Source organism: Sinocyclocheilus grahami, unplaced genomic scaffold, assembly GCF_001515645.1.
Source record: "Sinocyclocheilus grahami isolate Dianchi unplaced genomic scaffold, SAMN03320097.WGS_v1.1 scaffold30.1, whole genome shotgun sequence".
Taxonomy (NCBI): Eukaryota; Metazoa; Chordata; class Actinopteri; order Cypriniformes; family Cyprinidae; genus Sinocyclocheilus; species Sinocyclocheilus grahami.
In genome coordinates, this window is record NW_015505209.1 from 836,704 (window position 1) to 849,159 (window position 12,456).

At 38.2% G+C, this 12,456-nt stretch overlaps 1 protein-coding gene across 3 annotated transcripts in view; it reads left to right on the top strand.

Moving 5' to 3' along the window:
* LOC107572223 (metallophosphoesterase MPPED2) overlaps window positions 1-12,456 on the top strand; it is a 29,820-nt gene that overhangs the window by 9,964 nt on the left and 7,400 nt on the right. The gene's annotated exons all lie outside the window — the stretch shown is intronic.

The following is a 12,456-nucleotide window of genomic DNA, read 5'->3' on the forward strand; positions in this document are numbered from 1 at the left end:
TTGATTTGGGGGTTTATATGAATGTGTTTCTTCAGAAACGTTTAGATGGTATTTTCTTTTCATCTCGTATAATTCACATTAAAGCAGTGTTTCAGTGCAGCTCTGCTTTGTTTACTGTGATAACCAAGGTAACGCTGTATCAGCACCTCCTGCTGTCAGAGAGTGAATCTGCATCCCATTCAGAGCTTCTGCTGTTTGTTTCGTTCAGGCATGTAGTACAATTTCACAAAGCTAGTCAGAACATTCTGTTTTTGCTTCAAATTGGGTTATTATTAAATCAAATTATGTATATGAAATTATATAAATGATATGTATATGAATTGTATAACTAAAATTAAATAACTGTAATTACAGATTTAGGTTAAATAAAGATGTCTTTATTTTTCTTCTTTTTAGGGCAGCAGTAACTTTAGCAGCAAATCAACCATCCACATCAAAAGCTGCAAGACAGCCCACATTTCAGAAACAAATCAAAGAAAAAATAAACATAATACTGTTCCAAATATTCTGTATGTTGCTAAAAATATATTGTGTTCAGGGTTTTTTTAATTATTTTTTTTACACCCAGACATTTAAAATTAACACATTTTAGAGCTGTAACAACAATACCGTGAAACCGTGATATTTTTGCTTAAGGTTATCACACCGTCAAAATCTCATACCGGCCCATGCCTAGTCTCCACGCTGGTTGCTGGCTTATCATTTTGGTACTGTGCAAATAGTCGATTTGTTGGCCACCATGCCACTTTCGCCTACCCCTCATTCCACTCCACTCCATCTCATTGTTAGGGTCATTCAGTACCGCAACTATGACTGCAGCAAAGCAGACTACCGTAGCTAGCGAGGGAGATCCGCGTCTTTTCTCATGCAGGAACAATATCTCATGCAAAGACACACACCAGGTCTGCTCTGCATGTCTTGGGCTGAAACATGCCCAAATGGCGATCAACAGTCCGGCTCCTGTTAGCACTGCACTTGTTTCACCATGAAGAGCCTCCGTCGCAGGTTAGCACGCCAAGCTAACTTGTCTGGCCAGGATCCCCTCATGTAAGCTAGAAAACCGCTCCGGTTTCTGCCCCTCAGGTTTCCATTCCTGTGGAGCTGCCCACCATGGCAGCTCTATCGTGGGGTGAAGAACTGGATGTATGCGTCCCTCTGGCCGGTGTCCTCAGCACGGACGAGAAGGAGGAGGGCACGTTTGAATTTGAGGAAGAGGGGCAATCAGATTTCCTTCTCTCTGAAGAGGAGGAAGATTTCGAGGATTCCCCTTTCCTTTCCCCTGCGCAACCGGCACAACCCCTCGCTACGGTGGGAGCACCATCCTCTCCGCTTCTTAATGTGGATCTGCAAGACGTGTGTAAATGCACTGCGGAGAAACTCAATATTCCGTGGCCGACCGTAGTAGCTGAGACTGCAAAGTCGTGCTATGAGGGTAAGAGGCTGACGAGAGCTAAACGAGCAGTGAGACAACTCCTTCCAATCTTTCCTAAGCTTCTGGAAGAAGTTTCTGGTGCGAGGTGCAAACCCGACATTGCCATCAAAAGCGGACTGCTTCCAGTCAAGCATGATGGAGCGCATTTACAAAGCAGTCGCTCTCTTAGTCCGGGCCATGAATGACATCTCTCTGCTCACCGCATACCAGGCGGAGCTACAAGACGAGGTGTCTGTCACGCCAGGTCAGACACAGTGGGAAGAAATCTGTGTCATCACAGATCTCTCGCTCCGTCTTCAGAGATGTGCTGTTCAGGCTGCGGGCAAGGCCATGGCCTTTCCTGGTCATTCAGGAGAGAGAACGCTGGCTTAATTTGGCTAATGTCTCCAACAGAGAAAAGGAAGCCATTTAAGATGCACCGGTTGTTGCAGAAGGCATTTTCAGCTCAGTGCTGACACTGATGCAGAAGAGATGCGTGGAGAAGAAAAGGGATGACGTGGCCTTGCAGCTCTGCATGCCAAGGAAGATGCAGACTGCGTCCCCTCCACCTCCACGGCAGACCTTTGCACAGGCTACAGCTCGCCCACCCCCCCAGCTTTCGCATTCCTACGCGACAGAGACCATGCGTGAATGCAGCAGCAGGTCAGAGCGGCACACCAGAGCAGAAACCCGCCTAGCCCAAGAAAAATGATCCGCCCATGACAGCTCAGGCGAAACAGCTGGCTCCTCATGCTACCCAGGTGATGAGGAGGAAGAAAAAGGCCATTTGAGGGAGTCTTCCTGAGGGAAGGGGGCTCACAGCCCCCCATTCGCTTGTCCCTGACCCTCAGTTGTTCATCGTTCAGCAGAACGTGAGTTCAGATGCTTATAGATGTTCTGTGGGGAAACCAGAGCCTTATCATATTGGATCAGGAAACACTTCTCAATAAAATGTGCTGCACACATCTGAATATTTGGGTTGAAGTGTTCTGGAACAGTGTTGTGAATACAACTTAACCACTGATTTCTAGTCGTGTCTATTTTTGGAAGGCCAAACAAAGTAGTTTCGCTTTCACAACGAAACTACGTCAAAGACGGCGGCCTACAGTGAGCAGAGGCCGGGGGCTAGCGTGAGGAACGGCCGGAGGGTTAGAGTAAGCAGAGGCAGTTGGGCTTGAGAATGGCGCGGCTGGCGATTTTGACAAAGGAGCGTCCGGAAGGACATGTGACGACCCCGGGCTGGACTCTGCTTCGTCCACGGTGAAAGCCGATCCGGCGATCCACAGCACAAAGTTGTAGTATTTCCTCAGCAACCAGCACGGATCAGCTCCAGGCATGACGAAGCAGATATCGTCCTCTTTTGGAAGACCAAACAAAGTAGTTTCGATTTCACAACGAAGCACACAGCGTCTTTACGACATGGCGGCGGCATCAACAAAACTACAGCGAGAATAAAAGTTACGCCTTCTTTCTTTGTGTGAACATTTGGGCGGCGTTATGCAAATCTTCCCACATAGCGACGTATGTATGTGGGGGTGTGTTAGAACGAGCCGTTTTAGGTAGGCGCAAACAAAGTAGTTTCGCTTTCACAACGAAACACAGTGTCACACGGTGGGCTAGAGAGACCGGAGGCCTAGAGAGAGCGGCGGCCGGTGGGCTTGAGAATGGCGCAGCAGGCGGGCTTGCGGCAACCACATGTGATGACCCCGGCTGGACTCCGCTTCGTCCATGGTGAAAGCTGATCCGGTGATCCACAGCGCGAAATTGATGTATTTCCTCAGCGACCTGCGCGGATCAGCTCTAGGCATGATGAAGCGGATATCATCCTCTTTTGGAAGGCCAAACAAAGTAGTTTTGCATTCACAACGAAACACAGCGTCTTCACGACATGGCGGCAGCAGCAACAGCAATACTATAGCGAGAATAAAAGTTACGCCTTCTTTCTTTGCGTGAACATTTGGGCGGCGTTATGCAAATCTTCCCACATCATGACGTAGACATGTGGGGGTGTGTTAGAATGAGCCATTTTGGTAGGCGTGGTTGACTCTTAACTTTTATAAAGAATATCTATTTGAGATTTTAGTCTTTGCAACTTTACAGATCTTCTTTATGCACCAAGAGCTTGTAATACTCCAAAGAGAAAGGAAAAATTGAAATCGCATCATATGACCCCTTTAAAAAAAACAGTAAAAAATTTATAAATTGTTTTATTTAAATTAAGAAACACAAAAATCACATATTAAACTCCTTACACACATATATATATATATATATATATATATATATATATATGATGGACCAGAGAGTTGAACACAATTTTTATCCCCCTGAGGGCCAGCCCAGCAGACCAAGAGATGTGCTTGTTAAGTCAGGTAAGACAGACTCAACAGATTGCGACTGAGATTATAGGATACTGATATAATGTGCTATGCAGTGAAACTCTGGCAGAAATAATTCAATGGTGTTATTAGTAACCAAGGATAAGAATAAAAATATTAGTATATTATTCACTCGTCATAGAAGAAATGTATCTAGTTGTCGTCAAATTAGCTTTATTTCTAATATACATATATATATATATACATACATGTATATACTGGATGGTGATGAGATGGTGAGATTTTTACAATTAAATTATATGCTTTATTTAAATTAAGAAATATAAAAATCACTTATTAAACTTAAACTCCTTACATTTATTTGACTTTTTACATTGGTGGTTAGGGGTACAAATAGGCTACATATGTTACTAGGTGGACCCTGAATAATCTGCTTTGATTAAACATGGAACTTGGTCTGAAAAGATTAGGAACCACTTCTCTAAAATATTTTAAAAATCCACCATGATCCCTTTTGGTAAACCGTATTTCCAAGAATACATTATTTGGTGCTGTTTTCATATTTGCTTTCATCTTTTTAGGTTAATATAGAATCAGTAGCTGCAGTACGTTTTGATAAAGCTCCATAAATCACCATCAGTGCTATGTATATACAAACCATATGCAACATATGTCAAGTTCGTTAGTTAAGAAACAGATGGCTGATTGACCTACATTAAGTTTGTATTTGATTTATTTAAACTGAATAAGGTTTATGTCACTTGTATGATTTCTCATGGCTGTCTTATACCTTGAGATAAACTGATTATCTTCAGCCATGGTCCGTGGACAGAAAGACCTTTGTAGACCTGGGTTATGTTAGACGCTGTTGTACTCTCTGCTCCCCAGGACACAAGACGTGTTCTCACTCGCTACAGATAGTGTTACATACACATATATATATGAACATTCACTCTCTCTTTCATTCCATCTCTGTTTCTCTGTTACTCTTTACGCACACACAGCCGTCATCACACATTGACATCTTTCATACGAAGACCTTGTCGTTGATAAGCAGACCATTATCTCAGTTAATCCCTCACCCACTGGGCTGCCCCTCTCTCCCACAAAACGCCAACAGAGTTATGTTAGATTTCAGGTGTGAATAGATGCCTAGCAGTGTTTGGCACTGAGAGCATTGTGGCAGTGTGACACAATGGTCGACAGCTACTAGAAGCAGTTTATCAACTGGAGACGACGCTGAAAGTTGATGAGGGTTGCTTAATGTGCTTAATTTTATAATAATCTTTTCGCCCTCTTTTTCAGTTAAAAAGTGTGGATAAATTTAATTAGGTTTTTGTCATCTATTTCACAAATGATTCGCATATGCACATATTTTTTCCCCTACCCTCATTCTAATGCTAATGAACCCAGATTATTCTCAAAATAAATATTTTAAATATTCTAATTTGCATAAACTCTAATTTATTTTATTTGTATTTTATTATATAAATATATTAGTGCTATCAAATTGATTAATCATGATTAATCCCATCCAGAATAAAAGTTTGTGTATACAATGTATTTGTGTGTATATATATATATATATGTGTATGTATGTATGTGTATATATATGTAAACACAAACTTTTATTTTGAATGTGATTAATCGCAATTAATCGTTTTGACAGCACTATACGTAATATATATTTTGTTACATACAATATAGTTAGTACTTTTGTAGAGTAATATAAGTATTCTGTTTGTAAGAATAAAAAATCATATATGTGACCCTGGACCACAAAACCTTAAAGGGGTCATATGATGCTGCTAAAAAGAACATTATTTTGTGTATTTGGTGTAATGAAATGTGTTTATGTGGTTTAAGGTTCAAAAATCACATTATTTTCCACATACTGTACATTATTGTTTCTCCTCTATGCCCTGCCTTTCTGAAACGCATCGATTTTTACAAAGCTCATCGGTCTGAAAAGCAAGGTGTGCTCTGATTGGCCAGCTATCCAGAGCGTTGTGATTGGCCGAATACGTCAAGCGTTTCACTGAAATGTTATATTGTGATGCCCTGTCCGGCCGGAGCGTAACATAAAACCATGTCTGCATTTGTGATTGGAATAATGACAAACAACAAGTGCTACTCTACACTGCCCAAAAAACTCGCGTTTGAATCGTCAGTGGCAAATTCTTTAAATATAAAAAACGTACTTACATTCTGTGAGTCAGAACAGCCGGCATTGTAGTCTACTCTACCAGGATCAGGAAACAGTCCTCCATAAAATGAGCTGGACACATCTGAATATTTGGGTTAAACTGTTCTGGAACAGTGTTGTAAATACAACTTACAGTGTGACACAATGGTCGACAGCTACTAGAAGCAGTTTATCAACTGGAGACGACGCTGAAAGTTGATGAGGGTTGCTTAATGTGCTTAATTTTATAATAATCTTTTCGCCCTCTTTTTCAGTTAAAAAGTGTGGATAAATTTAATTAGGTTTTTGTCATCTATTTCACAAATGATTCACATATGCACATATTTTTTCCCCTACCCTCATTCTAATGCTAATGAACCCAGATTATTCTCAAAATAAATATTTTAAATATTCTGTATCTAATTTGCATAAACTCTAATTTATTTTATTTGTATTTTATTATATAAATATATTAGTGCTATCAAATTGATTAATCATGATTAATCCCATCCAGAATAAAAGTTTGTGTATACAATGTATTTGTGTGTATATATATATATATATGTGTATGTATGTATGTGTATATATATGTAAACACAAACTTTTATTTTGAATGTGATTAATCGCAATTAATCGTTTTGACAGCACTATACGTAATATATATTTTGTTACATACAATATAGTTAGTACTTTTGTAGAGTAATATAAGTATTCTGTTTGTAAGAATAAAAAATCATATATGTGACCCTGGACCACAAAACCTTAAAGGGGTCATATGATGCTGCTAAAAAGAACATTATTTTGTGTATTTGGTGTAATGAAATGTGTTTATGTGGTTTAAGGTTCAAAAATCACATTATTTTCCACATACTGTACATTATTGTTTCTCCTCTATGCCCTGCCTTTCTGAAACGCATCGATTTTTACAAAGCTCATCGGTCTGAAAAGCAAGGTGTGCTCTGATTGGCCAGCTATCCAGAGCGTTGTGATTGGCCGAATACGTCAAGCGTTTCACTGAAATGTTATATTGTGATGCCCTGTCCGGCCGGAGCGTAACATAAAACCATGTCTGCATTTGTGATTGGAATAATGACAAACAACAAGTGCTACTCTACACTGCCCAAAAAACTCGCGTTTGAATCGTCAGTGGTGGTCCAGGGTCACATATATCAATATATTTATTACCATTTTAAATTATGCATATTGTTTTCATTTATTTAATTTTATTGTTTGCTTAAATTACTTTTTTCTAAGCCACTTTTGTGTTTTGTCTATTTATTTATTTTAAATTTTGGATAATCTTTTGTGCTAACTTACTGATAATTTTGATTTCTGTGTAACAAATATTACACCAAAATACTCACTATTTCTAAAAATATCTAAAATATCTTAAGGTCTTCAAGCTAGGGCTGCACGATTATGACAAAAATCATAATAGTCGATTATTCCCTTGAAATTGTAATTGCGATTATTAATTATGATGATTACAATTTACATTGATGTTTATACCATTGTTTGATGCAACTGCATGCTGTATTTTTATATGAAAATAAACACTCCAAATGAATTTTTTTTTAATGCTTTTCTATAGTATTAAGGCTCAAATGTCAACTATACATCGGATTGGTTTCTTCTTTAAATTATAAAAAAGTAAAAATATGAATGGTATTATAATATTATACTAAAATTAAAATAATGGAAAAGACCCTTAAGATAACATGTAGAAAGAAAAAAAACGCATCTTAAGCACGCAGAATAACGAAAGATTAATTGCCGCTTTGAACGATTACGTAATTGTGGCATCCATAATTGTAATCGCGATTAGAAATTTGATTAATTGTGCAGCCCTACTTCAAGCCAACCAGAATTAGAATGCTAATTTTGGTAAGAAGTGGGAAAACCAGACATCTGCGATGGGTGGTCTTGGTGGGGGTGCGCTTTGGTCATAGTTTTCCCAGCCTCTCCTGCAGTAAGTGCTTTTTGTTCCAACGCATCCTGGTGCTTTGTTGAGAGCCAGGATCAAAACGTGAGGCCGACCCCGGTGTGACCTTCCAAGTGCATACTCGCAGTGGGCCGCTCTGACCCTCCTGACCCCGGGCCTCAGCTATCAAGGAGGTCATTTATGCAGCTTCATTCTTCTTCCCTACAAAGTGCTCAGTCAGGCTTGACTCCCGTCTAGCCCAAGGTCGAAGACGAGAATGTTTTATGTCCATTTATTTATCGGTATTCCCTTTCATAGCAGTACTCCCGTCAGTACATTGACCTTGACATGATTACTCTCTACAAATATCCAATATTCCTTTGTATGCCTAACCATAACATCTAATAGAAGCGAGGCTATCTTGCGTAGCTTGGCAACCACTATCCTGACAACACCACATGTGGTAATCCTGCTTACGATACACCAGATATCCGCACTGATATGTTCCATATATATTCCAGCTTGCAGCTGTGATTGGTTTGATTAACGTGTAAGCTGGTTGTGCTAGACGTTGGTTTGGCTTTTGAAAATCAAAGGCTCTTTAATCCTCTTAGGAAAGGCAGACGTAAGTCATGTGACCCGAGTTCATCTTGGGTGAGTGTTTGCAAGGCCAGGCTATAATACATAGTGGGGGTGTGTCTCTCTTGCTGCCATAGAAACCGTATCACCGCTTCAATCTTATGATTATGATGTGCTTGTGAAGGAATGATCAGGGATGATATAGTAACAGTAATTTCTGTTTTTTCAGGACACACAACAAAGCTGTTTATCTGCATTAGTATGGATACTAGATATAAAGTGTAAGGTTTTCTCTCTGTGTGCGGTCAGAACTGTGTGAAGCGAATTACTTGATAATAGTATTGGTAGCATTAGTATGTAATTTAAGGTGAGGACAGTTTGTCCCCATTGCTTTATGCTTATGTTGATTGTCCCCACAATTTTATGAAGTGGCTCTACTGTTTGAAGTCAGTAGGATTTTTTTTCTTCAGTAGGTGTGGGTGATATCCTGGTAGACACGATTAACCGACAGAAATGTGTCAACTGGCAGAGATTTTGGAATATCATCTCTATCGAGGTTACACACTCACATGACGCTGTGCTACGTAGTCATGAAAACGTATTGTTTGCAGGCATTTTTAAGCATTGTGGTTTTAAAACAAGTGATTTGTGTTGAAATGCAATCACCAGCGAAAGAGGACACATTTTGCTCTGTGCGCACTGTCAGAGAGACGCGCGCAGGCACCTTTATTTTTGCTGGTTTATGGGCCTTGAACGGTTAATGCACACTAGGGATGCACCGAATGTTCGGCAACTGAAATTATAACCGAATAAGTGAAAAGGCCGAATAATATGTACCGAACAATGACTAACGCGATCAAATAGAGGCACGCACTAATGCAGCAAACATGTCAGCAGTGTGAAAGTATTTAAAACTATCAGAGAAAGACGCAGAAATCAGTACAAGCATGAAGCACTGACAGCGAGAGACTGTTTAGTGCTGCATCACATGTCTCCGATGAGAAGAGGTGGCTGATGCTGGTGGTTAGGCTACTGTATGATGATTGAAATACAATAATTACCCTACAACAGCTCTATTAATCCTTGTGCGCTCCTCATTTGGGAGTCACACTCATGGACACCTGAAATTTAACTTTTTTTTTTCTTCTTCTTCAGTAAAATCAATCTAATATATTTTTGTTCAATAATATTTTTTCCTTTTTCTTTTGTGTTTTGAGAGAATTTCATGGTACTAATTAATATTTTTGCAATAATTATGATACTTTTTTTTTAAATGGTAAAAAAAAAATCCTAATTAAAAAAAAACATTTCAATTAATGCAGTATTTCAGATTAAGATAGAGAGTAGGCCTTTAAAAGCCCATTTTTGAAGGCAGAATAGCACCTCCTGGTGAGAGCAAAAAAAAGAAAAACCTGTAATTTCATGATGTAACCAGATTCCTGTATAGGAATCTATAGAGAGGCTTGTGAATTCCCTAGTTGTTTTTATACATAATTGTTTACTTTTATTAGGTTGTGGATTTAAATGCATATTAAGGCATTCTCAAAGACTACTTTTTGTCAAGGTTTATATTTTTTGTTGTTTTAAATGTTGATTTGAAGTGTAGGTTTTTGCATTATTATTACTACATTCAAACCTGAATACAGAAAGCAGTTTGTTACACAAAACATTAAAATTCTATAAAAATATATAAAAAAAAAACTTAACAGGAATGCTTTATCAGAGCTTAATCCTTCTGGGTCTGATCTGATTTTAACCTCTTATTTCAGTCTTCTGACTCATTTTGGCTATATGGTTATAGCTATACCAATTCATTTGTATAATGATTGTATGTGTGTGTCTGGGAGTGTGTAAGTAAGTGTTTGTGAGTGGATGTATCCGTTTTACACTCTTGATGTTTTAGAGTGTAACCCCTTCCTTTGTGTTCTTTTTAACTTTCTATTCATCAAAGAAAAAATGTAGTTTCCACTAAAATATTAAGCAGCACAACTGCTTTCATCATTAATAATAAGAAATGTTTCTTGAGCAGCAAGTTGAGTATATTAGTCTGATTTCTGAAGGATCATGTGATACTGAAGACTGGAATAATGGCTTTTCAGCTTTGCCATCTCAGGAATAAAATCTATTAAAACAGAAGGCAGTTATTTTTGAATTGTAGTAATATTTCACATTATTTCTGATTTTACTGTGACCAAAAAATGCAGCCTTCATGGGCGTAAGAGACTTATTTTAAAAACATACACTAAAAATGATAATGCTATTAATAATAATAGTTATAATGATATTTATTAAATTATTTATTTTTCCCTTCTTGGTCAGTAGAGGAAAAAAGACCAATATGATATAACTGGGTCATAAGTTTCCTTTCGATCAGGTATGCAAACGTTTCTCAGAAGGCTAAAAAATGTGCAGACACAACATGTTTTATTTAGTCGTAGTCCCTTTGTGGTCAGGGTTAAAAGTTTGTTGACAAGTTGTTTTTGTTTTGGTTTGGTTTAACTGCAGTCTGGTTAGCTTTAGTGCAACATGACAAATGTAATGGCCTGTATTTTGTTTGGAGAGGAACAGCTTTTTATTGTATTCCAGTCATCAAGGCTGTTGTGAACATGATGGCCCTGTTGTGGTAAACCAGCACTATCAAAGATGGCGCAGATTAAAGTTGTTTTAATCAAGTCTTGTTTTATTGAGAGGCTATATCTTGTTTTTTTTCTTCCTTTAATTTGTTTGGATTCAGGGGTTCAATCTTTTTTCTTAGCAAATGAATAAACCGCTTTATGTTAACATGAAGCTATTTCACATCCATAATGTGAGATATTTTTTGAGTGCAACATTACGATTCAAAGAGAAACAAACTACACTACTGTTAAAAAGTTGTTAGTTTTTGGAAATAGTCCCTTTGTGGTCAGGGTTAAAAGTTTGTTGACAAGTTGTTTTTGTTTTGGTTTGGTTTAACTGCAGTCAGTGCAACATTACGATTCAAAGAGAAACAAACTACACTACTGTTAAAAAGTTGTTAGTTTTTGGAAAGAAATGAATAATCCTGGTCAGAAAGGATGCATTAAATTCATTACAGGAATTTATAAATAATTCTATTTGAAATAAATGCTGTTCTTTTGAACTTTCTATTCATCAAAGAATCATGAAAAAAATATCAGTTTCCACAAAAATATCAATCAACATGTTTTAAACATTGATATTAATAAGACTGAGCAGCAAATCAGCATATTAGTCTGATTTCTAGAGGATTGTGTGATACTGAAGACTGAAGAATTAGCTGCTGAAAAATCAGCTTTTCCATCACAAAAATAAATTGCATTTTAAAATATAGTAGAGAACAGTTATTTTAAACTGTAATAATATTTCAGAGTATTGCTGTTTATACTGTATTTTTGATCAAATAAATGCATCCTTGGTGAGCATAAAATACTAATTTCAAAAACCCTAAACTTAGACGTAATGTATTTTCGGACTTTGATGATTTAGGGGCAGAAAAGGTTGTTGTTTTTGGATCCATTTACATCGAAAAATGTTTGATATTTGCACCATATTATAAGGAATATTTAAAAGATTTGTTGTCAGACTTGCTCTGGGAAGTTCTCTGCGTGGTACCTTCACAAAATCACACTAGACAGGAAATCCCAACAACGTCTCATTTCCTCTCTACTCTCATTTCTCTTTTTGTCCCATGTCCAGCTCTGCTTTTTTCTCTCCTGACCGTTGATAACCTTCTCCAACATCACTTTCACAATCACACATCTTTCCCTGATCCCCCTGTCTTTTGCCGTCCTGCTGTCAGGGATAGATAAATATTTCAGTAATCCTTTTTGCATGTGAGGTGTTTGAAGGACTGGCAGGCCTGTGCATTAGAGTAACACTCTGATTCCAAAGTAAGCACTGGGAGTGTGTGTTTGTGTGTTACTGAGGCTCAGCCGGCTGCTCCTGTATGCCACTGTGTGTGTGTGTGTGTGTGTGTGTGTGTGTGTGTGTGTGTGTCCAGGACAGCGAGAGCACATCAGAACAA